Source organism: Ailuropoda melanoleuca, chromosome 3, assembly GCF_002007445.2.
Source record: "Ailuropoda melanoleuca isolate Jingjing chromosome 3, ASM200744v2, whole genome shotgun sequence".
NCBI lineage: Eukaryota > Metazoa > Chordata > Mammalia > Carnivora > Ursidae > Ailuropoda > Ailuropoda melanoleuca.
Genome location: NC_048220.1, coordinates 118378062 through 118394279, shown reverse-complemented (window position 1 = coordinate 118394279; position 16218 = coordinate 118378062). Strand labels below are relative to the sequence as shown.

Below are 16218 nucleotides of genomic sequence, written 5' to 3'. Positions count from 1 at the left end.
GGCAGGGGGAGGGGGAAAAGAGAGAATCTCAAGCAGGTTCCCAGCCCAGAGCCCATGTGTGGCTTGGTCTCACAACCCTGAGATCATGACCTGAGCCAAAATCAAGAGTCATATGCTTAACTGAATGAGCCACCCAGGTGCCCCGATCACTTTGTATTTTTAAAAAATATATTGCTCTATTTACAAAACATATTTTATTTAGGATTTTAATTTTATATTGACAAGATAAATGGGGACTTTTTGTTGTTGTTGTATTGTTTTTTCTTAGGTTTCGGAACCAACATTATACTGGTTTCCTAAAATAAGGCAGCTTTCCCTCTTTTTTTATTACTTGGTATCCATGTCCAAGTTCATGAACATGGCTGTAAACAAAAAATCTCATGGAACACCAAGGTCATCCGACAAGTTGAATTACAGTCCACACCCAGAATTCTAATATAGAAGTTATTTTATAAGATTTATTTTATTTTGGGGGCGCCTGGGTGGCTCAGTTGTTAAGCATCTGCCTTTGGCTCAGGGCGTGATCCCGGTGTTCTGGGATCGAGCCCTGCATCAGGCTCCTCCGCTGGGAGCCTGCTTCTTCCTCTCCCACTCACCCTGCTTGTGTTCCCTCTCTCGCTGGCTGTCTCTCTCTATCAAATAAATAAATAAAATCTTAAAAAAAAAAAGACTTATTTTCTTTTTGACTACAATTTCTCAGATTTTTTTCTGAAAAAATATATTTAATAAATATAGAAGAAATATTAGAAGTAAGCAGGAGCAGTTTAGAAGAAAATGCTTTGATAAAAAATTTCAGGAAAATATCCGTGATATTATGTATGTTAAGTATATTAATATTGTGCCTGGACTGAGTTCTCCTTTGAAGAAAAAATATATGGACCTGGACATATGAACATAGGAGGTGGGAAGAGAGTTAAAAGAGTGTAAGACTGTGATCTAGAGGCCCACAAATATAATTTGATATAGGTCAGTTTAAATAAAATGTACTTAGAAGTCTTCTTCTGTAAAACTAACAATATGCCTTTAACTGAAATACAAATATTTATTGGTAAAAGTTTCAATTAGCAATAATCGCACCTCGGATAAACCTCATTGGCTACGATACTGCCACTGCACAAAGCTGAAATACAAATATTTATAAACAATTACTGGCTATCTACTCTGGTGGGACAGGGGTAATGTATATATTATTATTTTTTTTCAGAGAAATGTAAGAATTGATTTATTTAATGATTGGTTACTTGATAATATTAAGGAGTTAATTGGGGATATGATACTGGTATTATAATTGGCTTTTTATTTTATTTTAATTTTTTAAAAGATTTTATTTATTTATTAGAGAGAGTGAGTGAGAGAGAGCACAAACCGGGGGGAGAGGTGAAGTGAGAGGGAGAAGCTGACTCCCCACTGAGTGGGGAGCCTGATGTGGGGCTCAGTCCTCGGACCCTGGAATAATGACCTGAGCCAAAGGCAGATGCTTAACTGACTGAGCCACCCAGGCACCCCTGTAGTTGACTTTTTAAAAATAAGTCTTTAAAATTTTTTATTTAAATTCAATTTAGTTTACATATAGTGCATTATTAGTGTTAAGGGTAGAATTTAGTGATTCATCGGTTGCATACAATACCCAGTGCTCATTGGTATATTGGTTACTTTCTGTCACACTGGAAACCTACATGAATTATGAGGAACAACTAACATCTGATGAGGCATCATCAGAATTCTTTGGTCTGATACTATGAAGTTCATCCTGGATTAAGAAATATTCCCATGGTTCAGTAATTAGTTCACTTGGCACGTTTGGGCAGAATCTCCCCGTATTTTTTGTGCATCTCATAGCTCAGAGGGACACTCTGCCTTTCATAGCTTTATCTCATACTCTTCGTCAGTAAGCATGACAGAGAGGTAAATATCAACTGTATGTCTTATAAACTCTTTATTCTCTTGGAGATTTTATTAGAGGTTATTTAAGATTTAAATTAGAATAGTTTCCTCAGACTCCATCAAGCTCATAATAGTAATATTCTCTTCTTCCCCAGTCTCCTTGTATTCTCTCCCTCTTTCCCCTCATTTTGGGCAACTGGAAAATAGATATTTAGGATAACATGACCATGGTGTAGATACCTTCCAGATGAAAGTTATTCATCTCAGCACCTTCTGTGTTACCACAGTGTTTTGTGCCTGGTGCTAATGAACACTCATGTTTGTCAGGCTATGGCTGGCAGCAGTGTAGGAGTAAGGAGGGAATCCTGACCAGGTCAGTACCAGCTATTCATGTAAGTCACACATATTATGAATAAGTTTAGATACAGTAGGAGTGAAGAACCAGATAGCATTCATGAAACTATTCCACTGGAGGCGAAGGTGGCATTCACTGTTTTGCTCTGGCCTCATGTATGCTCAGTTAAATTGTGATGTTTCCTTTGAGTGTGAGTTGGAGATGCTAGTGCCTTAACCTTTTGATTTTATGAGTTTCAGTATGAAACATAAACCTGGGATCAGGCCAATTTAGGAATGAGGGTAATGTGGAAATCTATTTGGTTTTCCCAAGTTTTTTTTTTTTTTTTTTTTAAAGATTTTATATATTTATTTGACAGAGACAGCCAGCGAGAGAGGGAACACAAGCAGGGGGAGTGGGAGAGGAAGAAGCAGGCTCATAGCAGAGGAGCCTGATGTGGGGCTCGATCCCATAACGCCGGGATCACGCCCTGAGCCGAAGGCAGACGCTTAACCGCTGTGCCACCCAGGCGCCCCCTGTGCCACCCAGGCGCCCCGGTTTTCCCAAGTTTACCAGAGTGAAACATAGATAACAAGGCAAAGCTTACTACGTTATGCTTGGAAGTAAATGTTAATGAAAACCAGATGGCAATGAAGATAAAAATGCATACTTATTCAGTGGAAGTCAGTTTGACTTGTGAATTTATCTATCTGATATGGAGCCTCTTTATAGTATGTAGAGTGAGGGTACAAGTGATGCTATGCTAGTGTGGTCTGAGTCCGTGGTGCAGAATTTGTACAAAGCAAGTTCCAGCCCAGCACAGGCTCTGCCTGCAGGTGCTGCTGAGTGAATCAGATTCTTCCAGCATGTATCTGGAAGGTTTTCTATTGCTTACTCAGGAACTTGTGTCTCAGAGGAATTTGTTCATATCTGTTGTGACTACTTCTGCCTCTACGTGGGGTTAATGATGAGGAAAAAGCAGGAAAATAATGACATGCACAGACAAACATTTCACAGTGAGTTGCTGCAGAAAAAATAGTGTTAAGAATAACAAACACTGGGGAGAGGACAAAACTTTATAACATAATGTCTCCTTCCACACCACAGTTGGGAGGGAGGAGATATGGAAGAATAGGTAGGCAGTGGTAGGGCCCATGCTAATTAAAAAAAAAAAAAAGAAAGACAGGTGCAGAGAAGGTGGGTTTTAGGCCAGAGTTAAAGAGGAGGAACTGGTGGATGACGCAAAATAGCCACAAGACCCATTTGTAAATACTTGTGAAAAATGTCTCCCAAGTACTGAGTGAGTGAGTCTTTGAGGGTAAGACTTCTGCAATAGCTGGTGGAATTAAGAACTAGAGACTTAAAAAATAATCGGAATGAGACCAATTTTTACTCCAGAGTGCAGTGGTCTGGGGAAACTCAGGCTGCTCATGTCGCATTAAAAATGTCCACCAGCAATGCCTCAGGTAGGTACAGGGAACATCAAGGAAGAGTTGCTAACACTACTTGCTTGGAAGAATCAGGGAAGGCTTTCTACTGGAGTTTCGAATATGTGTACAGTAGTCCCCCCATCCATGGGGAACATATCCCAAGACCCACAGTGATGAGACCATGGATAGTACTGAACCCTGTTTTTTCCTATACGTTCTTACCTATGATGAAGTTTAATTTATAAATCAGGCACAGTAAGAGGTTAACGGCAGTTATGAATAATAAAATAGAACAATTATACTGTAATAAAAGTTATGTGAATGTGTTGTCTCTCCCTCTCTCAAAATATTACTGTACTCACCCTTCTTGTGATGATGCAAGATGATAAAATGCCTAAGTGATGTGATGTGAGGTGGATGACGTAGGCTCCTATTGACCTTCTGATGCTATGTTAGGAAGAGGATCATTTGCTTTCAGACCAGGTTGACCATGAGTAACTGAAACCATGGAAAGTGAAACTGTGGATAAGGGGGAATTACTGTATTGGCATAAATTGTTTTTGTGGAAAAGTAGGGAAGTGATGAGAGAGGAGATGGGCTTGAAGAATATAGGAAAATCTTAATTTGGGCCCTCAAGGATGTTACCATATAGAACATGCAGAATATATAGTGACCTAGGATTAGGTGATTTTTATCTATAAGCAAAAAAAATGATTTAATATGTAGGGTTTATTTTATACAATGTGAAATGAGTATTTAGACACATTTAAATCTAGTCCATTTAGTTTTCTTTAGAGCAACTGAATATTATGAAGTGTGAATATCACAAAAGAAATAAAGGTAGGGCGCTGCTCTAGATTAAAAAATGGCCGCGGTTCTTCATCTTTCGTTGTACCCATGCTCCAGCTTTGGAGCTACTTCCACTAAGAGATGCAGTCTGTTTCCCCACCTCATAAATATGGGCTGGCCAACAGAAGGTGGCAGAAATGATGGTGTGCCATTTATGAGCATAGACTTCTGAAGAGTTCTTGTGTGCTTGCACTTTCTTGGAACGTTGGCATTGCTGTCTGATCAGGCTCTGGCTAATCTACAAGAGTAAAAGACCTGTTGGAGGAGAATTCAGTTTTCCCAGTTGTGGACATCCTAGCTTATAGTCCCAAATTTGTGAGAGACCCTAATGTAGATTAGCAAAACTGACCACAGACGGATGAGTTAACCCACTAGGACAAAGCCACCCGCCTGACTGGTGGACTTGTAAACAATAACATATGTCTATTGTTTTAAGCCATTAAATTTTGGAAATGTTTTATTATGCATCAGTTGTTAACTGATACAGATGATATTATTGAATCATGTTATGTAGAATCAGGTTATTTAGAAGAATGTCTTTGTTTTAAGAAGATACCAGCTGCTAAATTTAGGTGTGAAGTATTATGTGATAATGCAACTTACTTTAAAATGGTGTAACAAAAATAAAGTATGCTTGTGTGTGTGGTATGTGTATATGTATTTATATGTATATGTGGATATACATATATATGGAAAGTGAGAGAATGAGAATACAGATGTGACAAAATGTTATGGTATATGGTGTCCATTGGAAAGGATATATGGTCTTTATTGTACTGCTCTTTTAACTTGCTTGTAGGTTTGAAGCTTTTCACAATAAAAGTTGGCAGGATCTTCTTGATATTGGCTTATTTGGATGTTATCCTGTTAGAAGGTGGAGGAGGGACGGGAAAGGTCCTCCACACTGAGAAGGCACATTGAGACTGAAAAAAACAAAGCAAGCCACTTCATATCATTTACACGGAGGTTTATTTAGGGTAACTTACTGACAAGGGGGGATCAGACGCATGGCAATCCAGTTGTTATGCAGCTATTCTCTGCAAAGCCTGGACCTTAATCCACAGATTTTATTGTGTTTTGGTGAGGTCAAAGGGTAGTTATCTAAAGTGGCGCCATTTGTGTGCCAGAGGGGAGGGAGGGGCAGAAACTATGTTATCTCTACTAGTTATCTAAACAACTTTAGGGAGGATCAGAATAAGCTTCCTGCATTCCGGCCAGGGCACACATGAACTTGGGACATGTTGGGCCAAAGATGGAGTCAGTTATTGTCAGCAGTCCTACACATCTATCCCACTCCCACCTTTTTGTCTCTATAAGTTGAATATAAGATGGAGTATTAAGAATCATGAGAATCATAGTTAGTTGTATTCTACTTTGATCAAGTTTTTTCTTGGACAGTTTTTCAGTATATTTTAAGTTTCGACACATCAGTTCTGACTTAGGTTGTGAGAACCTATTATTCAGGATTGTCTGCACTGGATTATATGTACCAGGATTTCCCAGGTGTGTTCTTGGGAATGTTAGTAACTGTAGGGTGTCCATGGAGAAAGTGTTCCTTAGTCCTCTACTTGAAGAGTCACTGTGCCAAAGACTAAGTATGTTAAAGATCCTTAGAACTATATTAAAAGAAGAAACCAGCATTTTCTAGCTGCATTGATATAACTCCATCTTTCTCCCATTGCCAGCAATACCTGTTACACTCTGGGGGTTTGGTGTTTCAGGAGTGCACTTTGGGAAATGAAGATTGCCCCTAGTAATTTCTTTTCTTGGTGGAATTCAGTATAATAAATATTTTTTATTTGGTTTCAGCTCTATCAATTAAAATTTTTGGCAAATTTTAGGGTGGCATAATAGAAAGAGCATGCACTTTCCAGACTCAGAGCAACTTGGTACTCCACCCCTTGTCATGACCTGGACTAGTAATTTACCACTGAATCTCAGATTCCTATAAAATGGGGTAATACTTGATTCACAAGATTGTAATCTAGATTTAATGTATAAAACCTTGTGCATAGTTGGCATTCATGTGTAGGAGTAGCCTTGGAATCATTTGAATTGGATTGAAGCCTCTATGATTTTCAGTCTTAAGTTTTTCGTAGCTTCTATCACATCTTGATGAGCATCTCCCATTTGAGAGCATGTGTGGGACATATTGGATCTCACAGGCCTTTGCTGGAAGGCTGCTAGACAGATTTCACTTAATTTTTATAATCAATAACTTGTGTAAATATAATTATAAAATTCTCTAAGAAACAGTGATTCACTTAAATGGATCCCAGAAAAGTAAACTTTTCTGTAACTCAAAATATTTTTTTCTATTTTATTGTTTTTTTGGGGGGAAAACTTAAAAAATACATTAGCTTCCTATATTATTAATAAGTGTTTTGAATATAATTTAATATCTTTATAATGTATACATTATTACATTGTGGTATAAAATGCCTCACAAAGTCTTGGCATATGTAGTCCTATCTACAGCTTTTAGAGTTCTTGACTGTTACTTTCATTTTTTGGTTTTTCCTTTCTGTTAATTGTTGCTTCTTGTTGCTGTTGGTGTAGGCTTACAGCCTATACAAGTGCCTCATTTTCTCTCAGTTCTTTGTTAAAAGCTGTAGGCTGGGGCTGGGATAGGGTGGTCCAAGCTTTTTAGAATTTGTGCAGAAGAAGAGGGAATAAGCAATTAGTAGAGTGTATGATTTTGTTGTTGTTTTTAGCACATTAAGTTTTGCCATCTTTGGCTGCTGGGACACTTTTTCTTCTTTCTGGTTCTGGGAGGAGTTTTATACTGTCCATACTGCCAAATAAGTAAGGTGGTGGTTATATTTTTAGTGATTCTTTTTTGGTGAGCTTCTCATAGAAACAGTGTACTCTTTTCAGGTGTTAACTAGACCTATTGTGATCATTTTGCAGTGCATACAAGTAACGAATCATTGCTTTACATCTGAAACAAATATAATGCTATGTGTCAATTAGAAGAGGAACTATGGTGTTTAGGTCATGTTTCTGCAATATCTGGTATTTTATCTAATTTAATTCTTTGATTTTTAAAATCTACATCTAATTATTCTTTAATATACTCTCGTAGGTTTTCATTTTAAAGCCATAAGATGCTTTATAAAACTATTTCAATAGCTACCAGCATTTAAAAAATTAATAGCTTCGATTTTATTTTCATTGTATGGATAATGAAAAATTTGTCTATATATAAGTTTAAAGCATTTGTTAACAGAAATTTTACATGAAACATAACTTTGTTGAAAAATTAACTAGGATTTAGGAATGGAGCCTAAATCCTGAAAATTTTACCATTCAAACTTGCTGATAATGGTGAAATATGCTTATGATAAAAGGCAAAATTTACTCACTTCCTGAAACTCTTTTTCTTCATGAGTTCTGAGAATGAGAGTCTATTCTCAAATTACTGTTATAATTGAGATGTTCACATTTTGGTGTTTGATTTAGCTTCTATTGACAAACTTTCTCTCTAGGCCTAGATGGAAGAAATATGTACATCTTCTTTTAATTTTATCATAAATTCATTTGGTTTGTATAAGTTCCCCTTAAAATAGTTTGTGTTTACTCAGCCCTATTTTATTTCTGTTGTGTTGAGAAACACACATTAGGTAAAAAGTCTTAAGATTTTAAAGTAATAATAATAACCAATTCCAGAGCTACCAGGACAGATACTTTAAATAAAGGTCAAATTTAGAAATTAGAATTAGGGCTTATGGTTGTAGTTGTCCTCCAAAGATTGCCATTCAGATTAATGTGTGATCATCGCAGTTTTAAGTTGCTGCCTTTAGTTCAGTCATCTTTGGAGTTTTGTCTGCATTTATAATGTTTGATTAAATATAGAAGTTTTATTTGTTAATTTTTACCTGGGTTAATTTGTTACACAGGAGACCAAGGTTAGGTTTTGTTTGTGTTTTGTTTGTAATCTCTTTTAAGTGTAAAGATATCAGTGTTCTCAGTTTCTATTGTGCACCATGATATTTTAACACTAAAAACCCTGGAAACATTTTAATTGGAAAATGAAATTGACAGTTATTGAGAACCATCCAATATTTGGAACTCTAGAACTAGTTTTGCCTTAGAGATTGCTGAGAGCATAAAATAGGGCTTTATATAATCAGATATTTTGAAGTAATTTGAAAATACTACATCAAAAACAGCCTAGAGATTTAACAATTGTAATTCTACTGTAATTCTACAGTATTTTGGTTCTGTGGTGATTTAAAGTAATTGGGTGCTAGTCTAAAGTAATAAACACAAGCAGCAGAGGGGAATTTTCATGCTTGACTTTAGAGATGAATTACATATTACTGTGTTTACCGGTGACATAATTTGGCCCACTAATAACTTAATATGTAATATTTCAAAAAACTAGAACACAGTCTTACAGTGTTATTGATGAAATGGATGTAGAATTCTTAGTCATATCCTTTTTTAAAAATTGAAATATAATGTCATTTATATTCTGTAACACAATAAGCTAACAAAATATTACTAGGAAGTTGAGTTTACTGAATAGGCAAGAGTTATTTATAATTTAAGCATTTTAATTTTGTGTATATTTTAATTTTCAAGCTTCTATTATGCTTGAATAGCCTTTGATTTATAATTTTCCTGGTACCTTCAACTTCCGTAGGTATGTTTTTTAGCATATGTTTATAGTGTAAAACTTTACGTCATATCTCTAGGAATTATAAAAAAATTAAATGTCACATTATCCTTGATGTAAGTTTATATAACTTTTATACAGAATGTTGCTCAGGTGTACTATATTGCCATAGTGAACCAGGTTAAAATGTTCACACCTTCAAAAATGTTTGAGTAAGTCCAAGTTTCTTATGTCTTATTTGTACACTTTTCCCAGTTTAAGTAGTAACTTATTTTGGCTATAGGAACATCAGTACTGAACAGTAACGTAGGAATTGTAACTGTGGAGGATACTTTATTTTCTTTCTTTATCTTAAAGTCCATATGAAACCATCATTAATTTCATCAGTACGTCTCTGTTACATCAATTCAGTTTTTAAGATATTTATTTATTAATTTATATATTTATTTTTAAAGAACAGTGTGGACATCTCCAATATTGAAGGCTGTGCTTGTTTCCTGGTATCCTTCGGTTAATGAAGAGTGCGATAGTAGTTTGAATTTCTTCTGGGGGTTTCTAGGTCAAGCAAGGTAGCGTCAGTACAACCAGTCCATTCCACGTGTGACTAAATGAGTTTGTATGTATGACTAATACACAAGTACTCTTGTTGTGTGTGGTGACCTTGTTGGCCATTTATGGAGTAGTTGTAAATGAAGAAGAATGTTATTCCTGTGAAAATTGATGAATTGAATGTAGTTGCAGGAATGAGATTAAAGGTGTTTCCATATTATGCATTTTACAAACGTTAAAACTTGTAATTAAACTTAAAATGTTTTTTTGTTTTGACTCTCCAACATTTCCTGAAAGACTTGGCTACAATAAGTGATCTTTCTTTTTTAAATTATCCTTTCCATTTCTTTTTTAAGTTTCTGTAACTACATGGCAAATTTATATGTATCCTGTTTCTGAATCTTTGCTATAATGCCAGATAAGCCTGTTGAATCCATTTCCAACTTTGAAAAAATTGTCACCTCATCTTTTCAGTTTTGTATGGACAGAGTTCATGAAGTTAGGGTGGCAGGTTAACAGGAACTTTGCAAGGAAGCGTGAATAATGATTTGCCCTTTTCAGTTGCCTCTTTCTAAATCTTCCAAGTTTACGTGACATTGTAAAGCTATTTTTGTCTTATAAACTATCCTTTCTTGTGATAATAGTTTAAAAATCTGCCTTGATGAAAATGTTAGCTTTTGTTGCTGTTTTTTAAGAAGTGGTCCAAGTGGAAATAACTCTTCCCTTGATAGTACTTTTCCATTATTATAATAGTAATAAGATAGACTATAAAATAGAAAGATCTCATAAATTACTAATTATGGGCCACAATGAACTGGTTCTATTAGTTAGAATAAAGCAAATGATATTTTTGGAAAGCTGTACTAATCTCTCAACAAATACAACTGGCATAGACTTGTTTAACAGCACTTCATATGGTTACTTAAGTCTTGCGATATCAGTCAATAGCTGTGTCTTCATGGAGGAAATGAGGTTCACTGATAATATTCTAACAAAAATTTGGTTACAGAGCTTTATCTCTACTAGAATTGGGCAGAGGTAGGGCAGCTTCTGGTTTATACCACATAACTATGGCTGTAGTTAGCATTCTTTATCTTACTTAGGCAGTCTTACTTATATGTCCCAAATAGCCTGCAGATTATAATTCTTTTTCATAACCCATCATGTAGTTAATTTCTTTCCACAGGAAAATATATCCTTTGCAGATACACAGGTTTTAATACTCTTAATTCTATTTTGTTCTTGTAGAACCATTTTGTCTATTAACCAGCAAACATTTATTGACAACCTACTATGTGCTTGGCCTCAACAAACCTGGATAAATGAAGTAGTTCTTGCTCTTGTAGAATTTATAATATAGTGAAAATACTTACATAATAATTAACAATTAAGCAAACAAAAGTAAATAACTGAATAATTAAAAGTATGTTAAGTTCTATGAAGGAGCAATATATAAGGAAGACCTAAAGTAGACTGGAGAGTCAGTAAGTACTTCTCTGAGGACATAATGTTTAAGCTGAGAATATGAGAGATGAATGATTATTGGTAGGCAGAGAGAAGAGAATGCCATCCTAGACAGAGAAGAGATTACATTGAAATGCCTCTTGTGGGAACTGAGAGAAGCCAGTATCACTAAAGTAGAGCAAGAAGGAGAGCAGCATGAGATGAATTCGCTGAAGAGGTGGAGGCCAAACCATGCAGGGCCTTATGGACTATTTTGGACACATTTGGATTTTATTCCAAGGGCAACTACACACAAGAGGTTAAAGGATTTTAAGTGGGTAAGACAATCAGATTTACATTAAAAAAATTACTCTAGCACCTTTATGGAGAGTAAATTGGATGGACAAAGGTGGGGGCAGTTATAACCATATTCTAAAAATTTTATGAAATGAATGGCTTTCATATTGCTAGGTTAGTGGTTCTTTTTTCTGCCTGGAGGTTTTTCAAATATGAACCATACTCCCATCAGTAACACTGTTCATCATCTTTAGTGAATCTGATCTTCATCCATATGCTACCCACCCCTGAGGTGTGAGAATCACTGAGCTAGACCAGCTCTTACCTACTGTTGCTGATAGAAAAATTGATGCTCAGAGAAGTGACTTTCCCAAGGTCACATGGATAGTTAGCCAGTGGCAGAGCAAGCACCTCAACCCACAGTTACGAAAATCTTTTGGAGCCCTTTTCACATAATTTCTCTTGGTCTAGGAAACTGACATCTCAATTAGAATGTACTTACTATGGTTGGCCATTGGCTAACAAAATATATGTGGCAAATTCTCTAAACATATCACATGGGAGATAATGGTGAATGAAATAGTGTTTTGCAACAACAACTTTCATAGTGTGATCCACGGACCTTTGGAGATCTTTGAGATTCTTTCAGCTGGTCCACAAGGTCAAAACTATTTCCATAGCAACACTAAGGCATAATTTGACGTTTTTACTGTGTCAGCATTTGCGCAGATGACACCAAAGCAATGGTGGGTGAAACTGCTGGCATCTTGGCTTTAATCAAGGCAGTGGCAATAGTAATCATTGTATTTACTGCCACACACTTATAATTTTTTTTTTAAAAAGCTAGTTTCACTTAAGAATGTCTTTCATGAAGCAGTAAAAATTATTAGTTTTATTAAATCTCAACCCTTGAGTACCTCTTTATTATTCTGTGTGACAAAATGGGAGGGGCATATGAAGCACTTCTGTGCATATCAGAGTGTGATGGCTGTCTGGAGGAGAAGCACTTGCATGACTCAGTTGTGAGGTAACTGCTGTTTTTTCATGGATCAAACATCAGTTTTACTTGAAAGAACCTTTGACGGACAAATTATGGTTATTAATGCTGGACATTTGGTAGACAGTTTATCAAAAAAGTGAACGAAGTTGGGGTAACTGGGTGGCTTGGTCAGTTAAGCATCAACTCTTGATTTTGGCTCAGATCATAATCTTGGGGTCTTGGGATCAAGCCCCATGTCAGTCTCCGTGCTCACCAGGGAGTCTGCTTGGGGATTCTCTCCCTTTCCCTCTGCCCCATGTCCCACTTACATTTGTATGCGCGCACGCTCTCTCTCTCTCTCTCTGTCTCTCCTCTCCTGTCTCTCTCTCTCTCTCAAATAAATAAATAAATCTTAAAAAAATGAAGTCACTTGTCATTTTAAGGAAACCAGTTGGTAGCATTTGTGTTCAATGATATAGTTTGAGCTGTAAAATTTAGAACTTCGTAAATATTCCTTTGAGCTTGACAGCTTCTTAGTACTTAATGGTTTGTTTTTTATAATGAGATTGGTTATCACATTAATGTGTGCTTTTTTTCCAATTGTACAATGAAATGTATCAACATTTTGAGGACTTGCGTAACCCGACCAGTATTTTTCTTTTTTTCATTTTTTTATTGAAATATAGTTCACACACCAGGTGCCACATTAGTTTCAGAAAATGACCAGGGGCGCCTGGGTGGCACAGCGGTTAAGCGTCTGCCTTTGGCTCAGGGTGTGATCCCGGTGTTGTGGGATCGAGCCCCACATCAGGCTCCTCCACTATGAGTCTGCTTCTTCCTCTCCCACTCCCCCTGCTTGTGTTCCCTCTCTCGCTGGCTGTCTCTATCTCTGTCAAATAAATAAAATCTTAAAAAAAAAAAAAAAAGACCAAAGTTAGTTTCAGTGCATGGTGTTAAAGTCATGCACAGCTAAAGGTTCCATTCAGAATATATGATAGACCTATAGATTTTAATATAAGAGTATGAAAATTGTCATGGTTTTAGGTTCTGCACTGCAACTAACTTTTAAGAAACTACTTCTTGTTGAGTTTTGGTGTAGTATCAAAAATATCCACAATTATATGAAAGAACTATTAAAATGCTCTTTTCCCCCACTACACATCTGTGTGGTGGATTGATTTCCTTCTTGTGATTTAACCAGAACAACATATGTGACAGACTGAATGCAGAAGTATTAAGTACTGTCCTCTTTAAGTCACACTAAACTGTAGAACAGTGGGGCATTTCTTACTATTTTTGTTTGTTTTGGAAAACATTGTTATATATTCATGAGACCTATTTTGGTTTTCATATTTTTTCATGAAAACATACTAACATGTAATGAATTTATTAATATTCTTTTAAAAAAATTAAAAAAAAAATCAGGGCGCCTAGGTGGCTCCAGTTGAGCATCTGACTTTTGGTTTTGGCTCAGGTTGTGATCTTGATCTTGGGGTCCTGGGATTGAGCCCCGTCCCTGGCTCTGTGCTCAGCCTGGAGTCTGCTTGAGATTCTCTTCCTCTCCCTCTGCCCCTTCCCCTGCTCTCTCCCTCAAATAAATGAATAAATCTTTAAAAAAAAAAGTAAATAAAAAAAGGTCTTTGAGTACATTAATTTTATTTCTGGCCTTTCAAGAAATACCAGTTATCTATATGAAGAACAGTTACAAAACTACAGAGAAGTAAGTTAATGCTAAATAGATTTTCGTTAGGAAAGGCAGAGTGAAAACAGTGGTGGTGTAAAATATGTACTGTGGAAATGTAGGAAGAAGAGGCAAAAAGGGAGTCATACAGAAATGAAACATGATATAGCTTTGCATTTGGTGGACCTTTTCTCCTTAGGCCAGACCTGAAAAATTTTCTTCACTTAAGCTTAGCAAACATTTATTTATATCTATTATTTTATGTCAGACCCTGCATTAGGTACCATGTTTTGAGCTGAATGCACAGAAAAAAGTACAACATGGTGCTTTCTCTCCTGGGTGCTTCCAGTGTCTTATAACACTACGTTTCACAGCAAAGGGATGGGGGTAGCTCATTCTGGATTGTTTCTTCAGAGAGACATGAAGCCCTCTTTGCTAAGGGACACAGATCCCCATAATGCAAGAACAGAGTTTTCCTGTGGGTACTTTTCAGCCTGGAAGTTAGCTCAGACTCACTTTGGAAAGAAAATTTTTTTCTGAATAGGATGGTGCTTGAGTCTTCAATAAGTTACAGTTACAATTTTTGAATCCTTTCCTATTCCAAAATAACCCAACTTCTGCTTTATGAAAGTTGCTTTAAACCAACAGATATAAACTCCAAGAGTTGGTGTGAGGGGAAGAAAATATCCCTTTATATATGTTATTGGCCAGAAACTTTATATATTGTGTCTCACTCAATCGTCCCAGCATTGGGTCGAAGAAGGAAGTGACTTGGTAGATCATTAGGGGTGGAGTAGGGATTGTTAACTCATGTGTGGCTCCATTATACCACATCCCCTCCCTGGCTTTAGTTATCTTAAGCACACAGCAAGAATCTGTATCTTGTTTATATCTTCTTTCAGAATAGATGGTTGCATAGTAAAGCTGATCCTGGGGTTAGTGCAACATTTTCCAGACTGCATTGTGAGGCCCTTTTTGGGTTATGACCAGCATTTTTTACAAAGTAGAGTAGAAATTGTCAGATTTTGTTATAGTTCATATTGTTTCCTGACATTCTGGCTTTAGTTGTATGTGAGACGGAGGAGTGGGGAGTGAGTGGGGGTGTGCATGTGCTGGAGCTTTTTGTATTTCCTACTATGTGAAATCATTCTCTTTTTTGAGAGTATAGGACATGGTCATGAGTTCACCATTGTGTCTTTTCTCCAGGCTTAAAAAACATTACATTTTTCTTTCAGTTATAAGGCCGTAAAATGTACAGCATAGACTCTGGACTCAGACAATGCAGGCTTGAATCCAGGCTCTGCCATTCACTAGCTGTATGACTTTGGGCAAATTATTTTGTATCTGTGTGCCTCTGTTTTATCTTCCATACATGGGGTTGAGCTTTAAGTGAATTTATTATCCTTAAAGTGCTTAGGATAGTGTCTGTCTCAAAGTAGCATTCCATAAGTTATTTGCTGCTATTACTGTTGTTACTGTTAGTGTTGTTGAAAAGTTTATATCTTTCTTAGAGGCATTATGGACATATTGCTTTAACAACAGCCTTCCACAGCAGTTGATTCGTTTGGTTAGTTAACTTGCAAACTTTTTGTAAGCTGCAAGAATGCTAACTTTGCCACTGGTTTAGTGCAATACCCCCTTTATTTATATACTCAGATTGTTCCTATTTGGCCAAGGACACCAAAGACAGCTAAGGTAGCTACCAAGTCCTGTATCTGTTTAAGAGTTACTGTGGAAAATTGTGAGCCTGACTGTGCCAGATCTTGGTCTGTGAAGAACTGGCTGGCTTTATAGGCTGATTTAATCCTGGTCATAGACCAGTTTTGCTGGCTCATAAAATATACATGTTAGAGGTCTAAAAATGTACTATACCTAGGTCCACCTGCCTCAAGCTCTGTGACAGGTTTGGAGGAAGATGTTGCTTGGGTGATCAAGGGAGGCTTCACAAAGGGAATAATATTTGAGTTTGGGTTGAAGGATGAGTAGAAGTCTTCTAGGAAAATAGTTAAAAGATGTCATACCAAGCTCTGAAGCCTGGAAGTCATAAAATGGTCATAGAAGGCAAGAATAAGCAGAAGCAGTGAACAGAAAATTCTAGGCTGTTACCTTCTAGGATATCAGTTGAAGATCTTTTTTTTTTTCAATTTTTTT

The 16218-nt window shown here is 36.5% G+C and overlaps 1 protein-coding gene and 1 pseudogene across 2 annotated transcripts in view; one reads left to right on the top strand and one right to left on the bottom strand.

Moving 5' to 3' along the window:
• WDR70 (WD repeat domain 70) overlaps nt 1-16218 on the top strand; it is a 303131-nt gene that overhangs the window by 123608 nt on the left and 163305 nt on the right. The gene's annotated exons all lie outside the window — the stretch shown is intronic.
• Nucleotides 998-1122, bottom strand: LOC117801712 (annotated as a pseudogene).